Below are 15,400 nucleotides of genomic sequence, written 5' to 3' on the forward strand. Positions count from 1 at the left end.
CCAGAGCGGTAGCAGCAGTGTCACGCAGTCCACCGCGTGGATCAAAGGATCTATGGTTTTCCCTCGAGTCTTTCCCACGAGGTTTTCCCACGAGGCTTTCCCACAGGGCTGTCCCACGTGCACACGTGGTGGGAGTCGATCCTCGGCTTGAATGTCAAGGCAGTGCAGGGAAAACAGGTTCCTCTGGAATGGACTGACACATCTGGGGTACTCTTGGAATGGTGGCATGACCCTGGAGTTCCAATCGCCTTTCCTGTGGAGAGCGCCTCCTCTTGAGATGCGACGGGAACGCCGGGAATTCTTTCCCTACGAAACAGGGAAAGGATCCCTCATCTCGAGCTAGGAGGCGGAAACGGGGCTCCCCTGGATGTGTGCGGGACACCACGTGCTTCCTCTCGAGTGGAGACGGGTATGTCGGGGAACTTCTTGAGTTGAAGCAAGGGTGTGAAGGACCCTTTGGAAGTTCCAGTGGTTAGATATGATTGGCCTCGAGAAGCCTCAGCGGAAATGGGCCTCATCTCGCCTGGAGGGCAAAACCTCCTGGATTTTCTCGAGTTGCGGCAGGTGCTCTCGACTTACGACGGGGACCTCAGGGACCCGCTCTGGTGGCCTCAGGAAAGGCCAGTCCCCATGCGAGTTCCTCGGGGGCCTCTCGGGATTCCTCTCCCGTCGATGCCGGGGCCTAAGACCTTGTGTGGAGTCGGGGCCGGAACCTGAGGATTCCTCTCCAGTGCTGACATGGATCTTGGGGTACTTCTGGAGTCTCCCCAGGGGAGTCAGTCCTCGTCTCGAATGCGGGCATGCACTTGCGCTTTCCTCCAGAGCGGTAGCAGCAGTGTCACGCAGTCCGCCGCGTGGATCAAAGGATCTATGGTTTTCCCTCGAGTCTTTCCCACGAGGCTTTCCCACGAGGCTTTCCCACAGGGCTGTCCCACGTGCACACGTGGTGGGAGTCGATCCTCGGCTTGAACGTCAAGGCAGTGCAGGGAAAACAGGTTCCTCTGAAATGGACTGACACATCTGGGGGACTCTTGGAATGGTGGCACGACCCTGGAGTTCCTCTCGCTTTTCCTGTGGAGAGCGGCTCCTCTTGAGATGCGACGGGAACGCCGGGAATTCTTTCCCTACGAAACAGGGAAAGGATCCTTCATCTCGAGCTAGGAGGCGGAAACGGGGCTCCCCTGGATGTGTGCGGGACCCCACGTCCTTCCTCTCGAGTGGAGACGGGTATGTCGGGGAACTTCTTGAGTTGCAGCAATGGTGTGAAGGACCCTTTGGAAGTTCCAGTGGTTAGATGTGATTGGCCTCGAGAAGCCTCAGCGGAAATGGGCCTCATCTCGCCTGGAGGGCAAAACCTCCTGGATTTTCTCGAGTTGCGGCAGGTGCTCTCGACTTACGACGGGGACCTCAGGGACCCGCTCTGGTGGCCTCAGGAAAGGCCAGTCCCCATGAGAGTTCCTCGGGGGCGTCTCGGGATTCCTCTCCCGTCGATGCCGGAGCCTAAGACCTTGTGTGGAGTCGGGGCCGGAACCTGAGGATTCCTCTCCAGTGCTGACATGGATCTTGGGGTACTTCTGGAGTCTCCCCAGGGGAGTCAGTCCTCGTCTCGAATGCGGGCATGCACTTGCGCTTTCCTCCAGAGAGGTATCAGCAGTGTCACCCAGTCCGCCGCGTGGATCAAAGGATCTATGGTTTTCCCTCGAGTCTTTCCCACGAGGCTTTCCCACGAGGCTTTCCCACAGGGCTGTCCCACGTGCACACGTGGTGGGAGTCGATCCTTGGCTTGAATGTCAAGGCAGTGCAGGGAAAACAGGTTCCTCTGGAATGGACTGACACATCTGGGGGACTCTTGGAATGGTGGCATGACCCTGTAGTTCCAATCGCCTTTCCTGTGGAGAGCGCCTCCTCTTGAGATGCGACGGGAACGCCGGGAATTCTTTCCCTACGAAACAGGGAAAGGATCCCTCATCTCGAGCTAGGAGGCGGAAACGGGGCTCCCCTGGATGTGTGCGGGACACCACGTGCTTCCTCTCGAGTGGAGACGGGTATGTCGGGGAACTTCTTGAGTTGCAGCAATGGTGTGAAGGACCCTTTGGAAGTTCAAGTGGTTAGATGTGATTGGCCTCGAGAAGCCTCAGCGGAAATGGGCCTCATCTCGCCTGGAGGGCAAAACCTCCTGGATTTTCTCGAGTTGCGGCAGGTGCTCTCGACTTACGACGGGGACCTCAGGGACCCGCTCTGGTGGCCTCAGGAAAGGCCAGTCCCCATGCGAGTTCCTCGGGGGCCTCTCGGGATTCCTCTCCCGTCGATGCCGGGGCCTAAGACCTTGTGTGGAGTCGGAGCCGGAACCTGAGGATTCCTCTCCAGTGCTGACATGGATCTTGGGGTACTTCTGGAGTCTCCCCAGGGGAGTCAGTCCTCGTCTCGAATGCGGGCATGCACTTGCGCTTTCCTCCAGAGCGGTAGCAGCAGTGTCACGCAGTCCGCAGCGTGGATCAAAGGATCTATGGTTTTCCCTCGAGTCTTTCCCACGAGGCTTTCCCACCAGGCTTTCCCACAGGGCTCTCCCACGTGCACACGTGGTGGGAATTGATCCTCGGCTTGAACGTCAAGGCAGTGCAGGGAAAACAGGTTCCTCTGGAATGGACTGACACATCTGGGGGACTCTTGGAATGGTGGCACGACCCTGGAGTTCCTCTCGCCTTTCCAGTGGAGAGCGCCTCCTCTTGAGATGCGACGGGAACGCCGGGAATTCTTTCCCTACGAAACAGGGAAAGGATCCCTCATCTCGAGCTAGGAGGCGGAAACGGGGCTCCCCTGGATGTGTGCGGGACCCCACGTGCTTCCTCTCGAGTGGAGATGGGTGTGTCGGGGAACTTCTTGAGTTGCAGCAAGGGTGTGAAGGACCCTTTGGAAGTTCCAGGGGTTAGATGTGATTAGCCTCGAGAAGCCTCAGCGGAAATGGGCCTCATCTCGCCTGGATGGCAAAACCTCCTGGATTTTCTCGAGTTGCGGCAGGTGCTCTCGACTTACGACGGGGACCTCAGGGAACCGCTCTGGTGGCCTCAGGAAAGGCCAGTCCCCATGCGAGTTCCACGGGGGCCTCTCGGGATTCCTCTCCCGTCGATGCCGGGGCCTAAGACCTTGTATGGAGTTGGGGCCGGAACCTGAGGATTCCTCTCCAGTGCTGACATGGATCTTGGGGTACTCCTGGAATCTCCCCAGGGGAGTCAGTCCTCATCTCGAATGGGGGCATGCACTTGCGCTTTCCTCCAGAGCGGTAGCAGCAGTGTCACGCAGTCCGCCGCGTGGATCAAAGGATCTATGATTTTCCCTCGAGTCTTTCCCACGAGGCTTTCCCACGAGGCTTTCCCACAGGGCTGTCCCACGTGCACACGTGGTGGGAGTCGATCCTCGGCTTGAACGTCAAGGCAGTGCAGGGAAAACAGGTTCCTCTGGAATGGACTGACACAGCTGGGGGACTCTTGGAATGGTGGCACGACCCTGGAGTTCCTCTCTCCTTTCCTGTGGAGAGCGGCTCCTCTTGAGATGCGACGGGAACGCCGGGAATTCTTTCCCTACGAAATAGGGAAAGGATCCCTCATCTCGAGCTATGAGGCGGAAACGGGGCTCCCCTGGATGTGTGCGGGACGCCACGTGCTTCCTCTCGAGTGGAGACGGGTATGTCGGGGAACTTCTTGAGTTGCAACAAGGGTGTGAAGGACCCTTTGGAAGTTCCAGTGGTTAGATGTGATTGGCCTCGAGAAGCCTCAGCGGAAATGGGCCTCATCTCGCCTGGAGGGCAAAACCTCCTGGATTTTCTCGAGTTGCGGCAGGTGCTCTCGACTTACGACGGGGACCTCAGGGACCCGCTCTGGTGGCCTCAGGAAAGGCCAGTCCCCATGCAAGTTCCTCGGGGGCCTCTCGGGATTCCTCTCCCGTCGATGCCGGGGCCTAAGACCTTGTGTGGAGTCGGGGCCGGAACCTGAGGATTCCTCTCCAGTGCTGACATGGATCTTGGGGTACTTCTGGAGTCTCCCCAGGGGAGTCAGTCCTCGTCTCGAATGCGGGCATGCACTTGCGCTTTCCTCCAGAGCGGTAGCAGCAGTGTCACGCAGTCCGCCGCGTGGATCAAAAGATCTATGGTTTTCCCTCGAGTCTTTCCCACGAGGCTTTCCCACGAGGCTTTCCCACAGGGCTCTCCCACGTGCACACGTGGTGGGAGTCGATCCTCGGCTTGAACGTCAAGGCAGTGCAGGGAAAACAGGTTCCTCTGAAATGGACTGACACATCTGGGGGACTCTTGGAATGGTGGCACGACCCTGGAGTTCCTCTCGCCTTTCCTGTGGAGAGCGGCTCCTCTTGAGATGCGACGGGAACGCCGGGAATTCTTTCCCTACGAAATAGGGAAAGGATCCCTCATCTCGAGCTATGAGGCGGAAACGGGGCTCCCCTGGATGTGTGCGGGACGCCACGTGCTTCCTCTCGAGTGGAGACGGGTATGTCGGGGAACTTCTTGAGTTGCAACAAGGGTGTGAAGGACCCTTTGGAAGTTCCAGTGGTTAGATGTGATTGGCCTCGAGAAGCCTCAGCGGAAATGGGCCTCATCTCGCCTGGAGGGCAAAACCTCCTGGATTTTCTCGAGTTGCGGCAGGTGCTCTCGACTTACGACGGGGACCTCAGGGACCCGCTCTGGTGGCCTCAGGAAAGGCCAGTCCCCATGCAAGTTCCTCGGGGGCCTCTCGGGATTCCTCTCCCGTCGATGCCGGGGCCTAAGACCTTGTGTGGAGTCGGGGCCGGAACCTGAGGATTCCTCTCCAGTGCTGACATGGATCTTGGGGTACTTCTGGAGTCTCCCCAGGGGAGTCAGTCCTCGTCTCGAATGCGGGCATGCACTTGCGCTTTCCTCCAGAGCGGTAGCAGCAGTGTCACGCAGTCCGCCGCGTGGATCAAAGGATCTATGGTTTTCCCTCGAGTCTTTCCCACGAGGTATTCCCACGAGGCTTTCCCACAGGGCTGTCCCACGTGCACACGTGGTGGGAGTCGATCCTCGGCTTGAATGTCAAGGCAGTGCAGGGAAAACAGGTTCCTCTGGAATGGACTGACACATCTGGGGTACTCTTGGAATGGTGGCATGACCCTGGAGTTCCAATCGCCTTTCCTGTGGAGAGCGCCTCCTCTTGAGATGCGACGGGAACGCCGGGAATTCTTTCCCTACGAAACAGGGAAAGGATCCCTCATCTCGAGCTAGGAGGCGGAAACGGGGCTCCCCTGGATGTGTGCGGGACACCACGTGCTTCCTCTCGAGTGGAGACGGGTATGTCGGGGAACTTCTTGAGTTGCAGCAAGGGTGTGAAGGACCCTTTGGAAGTTCCAGTGGTTAGATGTGATTGGCCTCGAGAAGCCTCAGCGGAAATGGGCCTCATCTCGCCTGGAGGGCAAAACCTCCTGGATTTTCTCGAGTTGCGGCAGGTGCTCTCGACTTACGACGGGGACCTCAGGGACCCGCTCTGGTGGCCTCAGGAAAGGCCAGTCCCCATGCGAGTTCCTCGGGGGCCTCTCGGGATTCCTCTCCCGTCGATGCCGGGGCCTAAGACCTTGTGTGGAGTCGGGGCCGGAACCTGAGGATTCCTCTCCAGTGCTGACATGGATCTTGGGGTACTTCTGGAGTCTCCCCAGGGGAGTCAGTCCTCGTCTCGAATGCGGGCATGCACTTGCGCTTTCCTCCAGAGCGGTAGCAGCAGTGTCACGCAGTCCGCCGCGTGGATCAAAGGATCTATGGTTTTCCCTCGAGTCTTTCCCACGAGGCTTTCCCACGAGGCTTTCCCACAGGGCTCTCCCACGTGCACACGTGGTGGGAGTCGATCCTCGGCTTGAACGTCAAGGCAGTGCAGGGAAAACAGGTTCCTCTGAAATGGACTGACACATCTGGGGGACTCTTGGAATGGTGGCACGACCCTGGAGTTCCTCTCGCTTTTCCTGTGGAGAGCGGCTCCTCTTGAGATGCGACGGGAACGCCGGGAATTCTTTCCCTACGAAACAGGGAAAGGATCCCTCATCTCGAGCTAGGAGGCGGAAACGGGGCTCCCCTGGATGTGTGCGGGACCCCACGTCTTCCTCTCGAGTGGAGACGGGTATGTCGGGGAACTTCTTGAGTTGCAGCAATGGTGTGAAGGACCCTTTGGAAGTTCCAGTGGTTAGATGTGATTGGCCTCGAGAAGCCTCAGCGGAAATGGGCCTCATCTCGCCTGGAGGGCAAAACCTCCTGGATTTTCTCGAGTTGCGGCAGGTGCTCTCGACTTACGACGGGGACCTCAGGGACCCGCTCTGGTGGCCTCAGGAAAGGCCAGTCCCCATGCGAGTTCCTCGGGGGCGTCTCGGGATTCCTCTCCCGTCGATGCCGGAGCCTAAGACCTTGTGTGGAGTCGGGGCCGGAACCTGAGGATTCCTCTCCAGTGCTGACATGGATCTTGGGGTACTTCTGGAGTCTCCCCAGGGGAGGCAGTCCTCGTCTCGAATGCGGGCATGCACTTGCGCTTTCCTCCAGAGCGGTAGCAGCAGTGTCACGCAGTCCGCCGCGTGGATCAAAGGATCTATGGTTTTCCCTCGAGTCTTTCCCACGAGGCTTTCCCACGAGGCTTTCCCACAGGGCTGTCCCACGTGCACACGTGGTGGGAGTCGATCCTTGGCTTGAATGTCAAGGCAGTGCAGGGAAAACAGGTTCCTCTGGAATGGACTGACACATCTGGGGGACTCTTGGAATGGTGGCATGACGCTGTAGTTCCAATCGCCTTTCCTGTGGAGAGCGCCTCCTCTTGAGATGCGACGGGAACGCCGGGAATTCTTTCCCTACGAAACAGGGAAAGGATCCCTCATCTCGAGCTAGGAGGCGGAAACGGGGCTCCCCTGGATGTGTGCGGGACCCCACGTGCTTCCTCTCGAGTGGAGATGGGTATGTCGGGGAACTTCTTGAGTTGCAGCAAGGGTGTGAAGGACCCTTTGGAAGTTCCAGTGGTTAGATGTGATTGGCCTCGAGAAGCCTCAGCGGAAATGGGCCTCATCTCGCCTGGAGGGCAAAACCTCCTGGATTTTCTCGAGTTGCGGCAGGTGCTCTCGACTTACGACCGGGACCTCAGGGACCCGCTCTGGTGGCCTCAGGAAAGGCCAGTCCCCATGCGAGTTCCTCGGGGGCCTCTCGGGATTCCTCTCCCGTCGATGCCGGGGCCTAAGACCTTGTGTGGAGTCGGGGCCGGAACCTGAGGACTCCTCTCCAGTGCTGACATGGATCTTGGGGTACTTCTGGAGTCTCCCCAGGGGAGTCAGTCCTCGTCTCGAATGCGGGCATGCACTTGCGCTTTCCTCCAGAGCGGTAGCAGCAGTGTCACGCAGTCCGCCGCGTGGATCAAAGGATCTATGGTTTTCCCTCGAGTCTTTCCCACGAGGCTTTCCCACGAGGCTTTCCCACAGGGCTGTCCCACGTGCACACGTGGTGGGAGTCGATCCTCGGCTTGAACGTCAAGGCAGTGCAGGGAAAACAGGTTCCTCTGGAATGGACTGACACATCTGGGGGACTCTTGGAATGGTGGCATGACCCTGGAGTTCCTCTCGCCTTTCCTGTGGAGAGCGCCTCCTCTTGAGATGCGACGGGATCGCCGGGATTTCTTTCCCTACGAAACAGGGAAAGGATCCCTCATCTCGAGCTAGGAGGTGGAAACGGGGCTCCCCTGGATTTGTGCGGGACCCCACGTGCTTCCTCTCGAGTGGAGACGGGTATGTCGGGGAACTTCTTGAGTTGCAGCAAGGGTGTGAAGGACCCTTTGGAAGTTCCAGTGGTTAGATGTGATTGGTCTCGAGAAGCCTCAGCGGAAATGGGCCTCATCTCGCCTGGAGGGCAAAACCTCCTGGATTTTCTCGAGTTGCGGCAGGTGCTCTCGACTTACGACGGGGACCTCAGGGACCCGCTCTGGTGCCCTCAGGAAAGGCCATTCCCCATGAGATTTCCTCGGGGGCCTCTCGGGATTCCTCTCCCGTCGATGCTGTGGCCTAAGACCTTGTGTGGAGTTGGGGCCGGAACCCGAGGATTCCTCTCCAGTGCTGACATGGATCTTGGGGTAATTCTGGAGTCTCCCCAGGGGAGTCAGTCCTCGTCTCGAATGCGGGCATGCACTTGCGCTTTCCTCCAGAGCGGTAGCAACAGTGTCACGCAGTCCGCCGCGTGGATCAAAGGATCTATGGTTCTCCCTCGAGTCTTTCCCACGAGGCTTTCCCACAGGGCTGTCCCACGTGCACACGTGGTGGGAGTCGATCCTCGGCTTGAACGTCAAGGCAGTCCAGGGAAAACAGGTTCCTCTGGAATGGACTGACACATCTGGGGGACTCTTGGAATGGTGGCATGACCCTGGAGTTCCTCTCGCCTTTCCTGTGGAGAGCGCCTCCTCTTGAGATGCGACGGGAACTCCGGGAATTCTTTCCCTACGAAACAGGGAAAGGATCCCTCATCTCGAGCTAGGAGGCGGAAACGGGGCTCCCCTGGATGTGTGCGGGACCCCACGTGCTTCCTCTCGAGTGGAGACGGGTATGTCGGGGAACTTCTTGAGTTGCAGCAAGGGTGTGAAGGACCCTTTGGAAGTTCCAGTGGTTAGATGTGATTGGTCTCGAGAAGCCTCAGCGGAAATGGGCCTCATCTCGCCTGGAGGGCAAAACCTCCTGGATTTTCTCGAGTTGCGGCAGGTGCTCTCGACTTACAACGGGGACCTCAGGGAACCGCTCTGGTGGCCTCAGGAAAGGCCAGTCCCCATGCGAGTTCCTCGGGGGCGTCTCGGGATTCCTCTCCCTTCGATGCCGGGGCCTAAGACCTTGTGTGGAGTCGGGGCCGGAACCTGAGGATTCCTCTCCAATGATGACATGGATCTTGGGGTACTTCTGGAGTCTCCCCAGGGGAGTCAGTCCTCGTCTCGGATGCGGGCATGCACTTGCGCTTTCCTCCAGAGCGGTAGCAGCAGTGTCACGCAGTCCGCCGCGTGGATCAAAGGATGTACGGTTTTCCCTCGAGTCTTTCCCACGAGGCTTTCCCACGAGGCTTTCCCACAGGGCTGTCCCACGTGCACACGTGGTGGGAGTCGATCCTCGGCTTGAACGTCAAGGCAGTGCAGGGAAAACAGGTTCCTCTGGAATGGACTGACACATCTAGGGGACTCTTGGAATGGTGGCATGACCCTGGAGTTCCTCTCGCCTTTCCTGTGGAGAGCGCCTCCTCTTGAGATGCGACGGGAACTCCGGGAATTCTTTCCCTACGAAACAGGGAAAGGATCCCTCATCTCGAGCTAGGAGGCGGAAACGGGGCTCCCCTGGATGTGTGCGGGACACCACGTGCTTCCTCTCGAGTGGAGACGGGCATGTCGGGGAACTTCTTGAGTAGCAGCAAGGGTGTGAAGGACCCTTTGGAAGTTCCAGTGGTTAGATGTGATTGGCCTCGAGAAGCCTCAGCGGAAATGGGCCTCATCTCGCCTGGAGGGCAAAACCTCCTGGATTTTCTTGAGTTGCGGCAGGTGCTCTCGACTTACAACGGGGACCTCAGGGAACCGCTCTGGTGGCCTCAGGAAAGGCCAGTCCCCATGCGAGTTCCTCGGGGGCGTCTCTGGATTCCTCTCCCGTCGATGCCGGGGCCTAAGACCTTGTATGGAGTCGGGGCCGGAACCTGAGGATTCCTCTCCAGTGCTGACATGGATCTTGGGGTACTTCTGGAGTCTCCCCAGGGGAGTCAGTCCTCGTCTCGAATGCGGGCATGCACTTGCGCTTTCCTCCAGAGCGGTAGCAGCAGTGTCACGCAGTCCACCGCGTGGATCAAAGGATGTATGGTTTTCCCTCGAGTCTTTCCCACGAGGCTTTCCCACGAGGCTTTCCCGCAGGGCTGTCCCACGTGCACACGTGGTGGGAGTCGATCCTCGGCTTGAACGTCAAGGCAGTGCAGGGAAAACAGGTTCCTCTGGAATGGACTGACACATCTGGGGGACTCTTGGAATGGTGGCATGACCCTGGAGTTCCTCTCGCCTTTCCTGTGGTGAGCGCCTCCTCTTGAGATGCGACGGGAACTCCGGGAATTCTCTCCCTACGAAACAGGGAAAGGATCCCTCATCTCGAGCTAGGAGGCGGAAACGGGGCTCCCCTTGATGTGTGCGGGACACCACGTGCTTCCTCTCGAGTGGAGACGGGTATATCGGGGAACTTCTTGAGTTGCAGCAAGGGTGTGAAGGACCCTTTGGAAGTTCCAGTGGTTAGATGTGATTGGCCTCGAGAAGCCTCATCGGAAATGGGCCTCATCTCGCCTGGAGGGCAAAACCTCCTGGATTTTCTCGAGTTGCGGCAGGTGCTCTCGACTTACGACGGGGGCCTCAGGGACCCGCTCTGGTGGCCTCAGGAAAGGCCAGTCCCCATGCGAGTTCCTCGGGGGCCTCTCGGGATTCCTCTCCCGTCGATGCCGGGGCCTAAGACCTTGTGTGGAGTCGGGGCCGGAACCTGAGGATTCCTCTCCAGTGCTGACATGGATCTTGGGGTACTTCTGGAGTCTCCCCAGGGGAGTCAGTCCTCGTCTCGTATGCGGGCATGCACTTGCGCTTTCCTCCAGAGCGGTAGCAGCAGTGTCACGCAGTCCGCCGCGTGGATCAAAGGATGTATGGTTTTCCCTGGAGTCTTTCCCACGAGGCTTTCCCACGAGGCTTTCCCACAGGGCTGTCCCACGTGCACACGTGGTGGGAGTCGATCCTCGGCTTGAACGTCAAGGCAGTGCAGGGAAAACAGGTTCCTCTGGAATGGACTGACACATCTGGGGGACTCTTGGAGTGGTGGCACGACCCTGGAGTTCCTCTCGCCTTTCCTGTGGAGAGCGCCTCCTCTTGAGATGCGACGGGAACTCCGGGAATTCTTTCCCTACGAAACAGGGAAAGGATCCCTCATCTCGAGCTAGGAGGCGGAAACGGGGCTCCCCTGGATGTGTGCGGGACCCACGTGCTTCCTCTCGAGTGGAGACGGGAATGTCGGGGAACTTCTTGAGTTGCAGCAAGGGTGTGAAGGACCCTTTGGAAGTTCCAGTGGTTAGACGAGATTAGCCTCGAGAAGCCTCAGCGGAAATGGGCCTCATCTCGCCTGGAGGTGAAAACCTCCTGGATTTTCTCGAGTTGCGGCAGGTGCTCTCGACTTACGACGGGGATCCTCAGGGACCCGCTCTGGTGGCCTCAGGAAAGGCCAGTCCCCATGCGAGTTCCTCGGGGGCCTCTCGGGATTCCTCTCCCTTCGATGCCGGGGCCTAAGACCTTGTGTGGAGTCGGGGCCGGAACCTGAGGATTCCTCTCCAGTGCTGACATGGATCTTGGGGTACTTCTGGAGTCTCCCCAGGGGAGTCAGTCCTCGTCTCGAACGCGGGCATGCACTTGCGCTTTCCTCCAGAGCGGTAGCAGCAGTGTCACGCAGTCCGCCGCGTGGATCAAAGGATGTATGGTTTTCCCTGGAGTCTTTCCCACGAGGCTTTCCCACGAGGCTTTCCCACAGGGCTGTCCCACGTGCACACGTGGTGGGAGTCGATCCTCGGCTTGAACGTCAAGGCAGTGCAGGGAAAACAGGTTCCTCTGGAATGGACTGACACATCTGGGGGACTCTTGGAATGGTGGCATGACCCTGGAGTTCCTCTCGCCTTTCCTGTGGAAAGCGCCTCCTCTTGAGATGCGACGGGAACTCCGGGAATTCTTTCCCTGCGAAACAGGGAAAGGATCCCTCATCTCGAGCTAGGAGGCGGAAACGGGGCTCCCCTGGATGTGTGCGGGACCCACGTGCTTCCTCTCGAGTGGAGACGGGTATGTCGGGGAACTTCTTGAGTTGCAGCAAGGGTGTGAAGGACCCTTTGGAAGTTCCAGTGGTTAGATGTGATTGGCCTCGAGAAGCCTCAGCGGAAATGGGCCTCATCTCGCCTGGAGGGCAAAACCTCCTGGATTTTCTCGAGTTGCGGCAGGTGCTCTCGACTTACGACGGGGACCTCAGGGAACCGCTCTGGTGGCCTCAGGAAAGGCCAGTCCCCATGCGAGTTCCTCGGGGGCGTCTTGGGATTCCTCTCCCGTCGATGCCGGGGCCTAAGACCTTGTGTGGAGTCGGGGCCGGAACCTGAGGATTCCTCTCCAGTGCTGACATGGATCTTGGGGTACTTCTGGAGTCTCCCCACGGGAGTCAGTCCTCGTCTCGAATGCGGGCATGCACTTGCGCTTTCCTCCAGAGCGGTAGCAGCAGTGTCACGCAGTCCGCCGTGTGGATCAAAGGATCTATGGTTTTCCCTCGAGTCTTTCCCACGAGGCTTTCCCACGAGGCTTTCCCACAGGGCTGTCCCACGTGCACACGTGGTGGGAGTGGATCCTCGGCTTGAACGTCAAGGCAGTGCAGGGAAAACAGGTTCCTGTGGAATGGACTGACACATCTGGGGGACTCTTGGAATGGTGGCACGACCCTGGAGTTCCTCTCGCCTTTCCTGTGGAGAGCGCCTCCTCTTGAGATGCGACGGGAACGCCGGGAATTCTTTCCCTACGAAACAGGGAAAGGATCCCTCATCTCGAGCTAGGAGGCGGAAACGGGGCTCCCCTGGATGTGTGCGGGACCCCACGTGCTTCCTCTCGAGTGGAGACGGGTATGTCGGGGAACTTCTTGAGTTGCAGCAAGGGTGTGAAGGACCCTTTGGAAGTTCCAGTGGTTAGACGTGATTAGCCTCGAGAAGCCTCAGCGGAAATGGGCCTCATCTCGCCTGGAGGGCAAAACCTCCTGGATTTTCTCGAGTTGCGGCAGGTGCTCTCGACTTTCGACGGGGACCTCAGGGACCCGCTCTGGTGGCCTCAGGAAAGGCCAGTCCCCATGCGAGTTCCTCAGGGGCCTCTCGGGATTCCTCTCCCGTCAATTCCGGGGCCTAAGACCTTGTGTGGAGTCGGGGCCGGAACCTGAGTATTCCTCTCCAGTGCTGACATGGATCTTGGGGTACTTCTGGAGTTTCCCCAGGGGAGTCAGTCCTCGTCTCGAATGCGGGCATGCACTTGCGCTTTCCTCCAGAGCGGCAGCAGCAGTGTCACGCAGTCCGCCGCGTGGATCAAAGGATCTATGGTTTTCCCTCGAGTCTTTCCCACGAGGCTTTCCCACGAGGCTTTCCCACAGGGCTGTCCCACGTGCACACGTGGTGGGAGTCGATCCTCGGCTTGAACGTCAAGGCAGTGCAGGGAAAACAGGTTCCTCTGGAATGGACTGACACATCTGGGGGTCTCTTGGAATGGTGCCACGACCCTGGAGTTCCTCTTGCCTTTCCTGTGGAGAGCGCCACCTCTTGAGATGCGATGGGAACGCCGGGAATTCTTTCCCTACGAAACAGGGAAAGGATCCCTCATCTCGAGCTAGGCGGCGAAAACGGGGCTCCCCTGGATGTGTGCGGGACCCCACGTGCTTCCTCTCGAGTGGAGACGGGTATGTCGGGGAACTGCTTGAGTTGCAGCAAGGGTGTGAAGGACCATTTGGAAGTTCCAGCGGTTAGACGTGATTAGCCTCGAGAAGCCTCAGCGGAAATGGGCCTCATCTCGCCTGGAGGGCAAAACCTCCTGGATTTTCTCGAGTTGCGGCAGGTGCTCTCGACTTACGATGGGGACCTCAGGGACCCGCTCTGGTGGCCTCAGGAAAGGCCAGTCCCCATGCGAGTTCCTCGGGGGCCTCTCGGGATTCCTCTCCCGTCGATGCCGGGGCCTAAGACCTTGTGTGGAGTCGGGGCCGGAACCTGAGGATTCCTCTCCAGTGCTGACATGGATCTTGGGGTACTTCTGGAGTCTCCCCAGGGGAGTCAGTCCTCGTCTCGAATGCGGGCATGCACTTGCGCTTTCCTCCAGAGCGGTAGCAGCAGTGTCACTCAGTCCGCCGCGTGGATCAAAGGATCTATGGTTTTCCCACGAGTCTTTCCCACGAGGCTTTCCCACGAGGCTTTCCCACAGGGCTGTCCCACGTGCACACGTGGTGGGAGTCGATCCTCGGCTTGAACGTCAAGGCAGTGCAGGGAAAACAGGTTCCTCTGGAATGGACTGACACATCTGGGGGACTCTTGGAATGGTGGCACGACCCTGGAGTTCCTCTCGCCTTTCCTGTGGAGAGCGCCTCCTCTTGAGATGCGACGGGAACGCCGGGAATTCTTTCCCTACGAAACAGGGAAAGGATCCCTCATCTCGAGCTAGGAGGCGGAAACGGGGCTCCCCTGGATGTGTGCGGGACCCCACGTGCTTCCTCTCGAGTGGAGACGGGTATGTCGCGGAACTGCTTCAGTTGCAGCAAGGGTGTGAAGGACCCATGGAAGTTCCAGTGGTTAGACGTGATTAGCCTCGAGAAGCCTCAGCGGAAATGGGCCTCATCTCGCCTGGAGGGCAAAACCTCCTGGATTTACTCGAGTTGTGGCAGGTGCTCTCGACTTACGACGGGGACCTCGGGGAACCGCTCTGGTGGCCTCAGGAAAGGCCAGTCCCCATGCGAGTTCCTCGGGGGCCTCTCGGCATTCCTCTCCCGTCGATGCCGGGGCCTAAGACCTTGTGTGGAGTCGGGGCCGGAACCTGAGGATTCCTCTCCAGTGCTGACATGGATCTTTGGGTACTTCTGGAGTCTCCCCAGGGGAGTCAGTCCTCGTCTCGAATGCGGGCATGCACTTGCGCTTTCCTCCAGAGCGGTAGCAGCAGTGTCACGCAGTCCGCCGCGCGGATCAAAGGATCTATGGTTTTCCCTCGAGACTTTCCCACGAGGCTTTCCCACGAGGCTTTCCCACAGGGCTGTCCCACGTGCACACGTGGTGGGAGTCGATGCTCGGCTTGAACGTCAAGGCAGTGCAGGGAAAACAGGTTCCTCTGGAATGGACTGACATATCTGGGGGACTCTTTGAATGGTGGCACGACGCTGGAGTCCTCTCGCCTTTCCTGTGGAGAGCGCCTCCTCTTGAGATGCGACGGGAACGCCGGGAATTCTTTCCCTACGAAACAGGGAAAGGATCCCTCATCTCGAGCTAGGAGGCGGAAACGGGGCTCCCCTGGATGTGTGCGGGACCCTCGTGCTTCCTCTCAAGTGGAGACGGGTATGTCGGGGAACTTCTTGAGTTGCAGCAAGGGTGTGAAGGACCCTTTGGAAGTTCCAGTGGTTAGATGTGATTAGCCTCGAGAAGCCTCAGCGGAAATGGGCCTCATCTCGCCTGGAGGGCAAAACCTCCAGGATTTACTCGAGTTGCGGCAGGTGCTCTCGACTTACGACGGGGACCTCAGGGACCCGCTCTGGTGGCCTCAGGAAAGGCCAGTCCCCATGCGAGTTCCTCGGGGGCCTCTCGGCATTCCTCTCCCGTCGATGCCGGGGCCTAAGACCTTGT

Source organism: Ovis canadensis, chromosome 10, assembly GCF_042477335.2.
Source record: "Ovis canadensis isolate MfBH-ARS-UI-01 breed Bighorn chromosome 10, ARS-UI_OviCan_v2, whole genome shotgun sequence".
Lineage (NCBI taxonomy): Eukaryota > Metazoa > Chordata > Mammalia > Artiodactyla > Bovidae > Ovis > Ovis canadensis.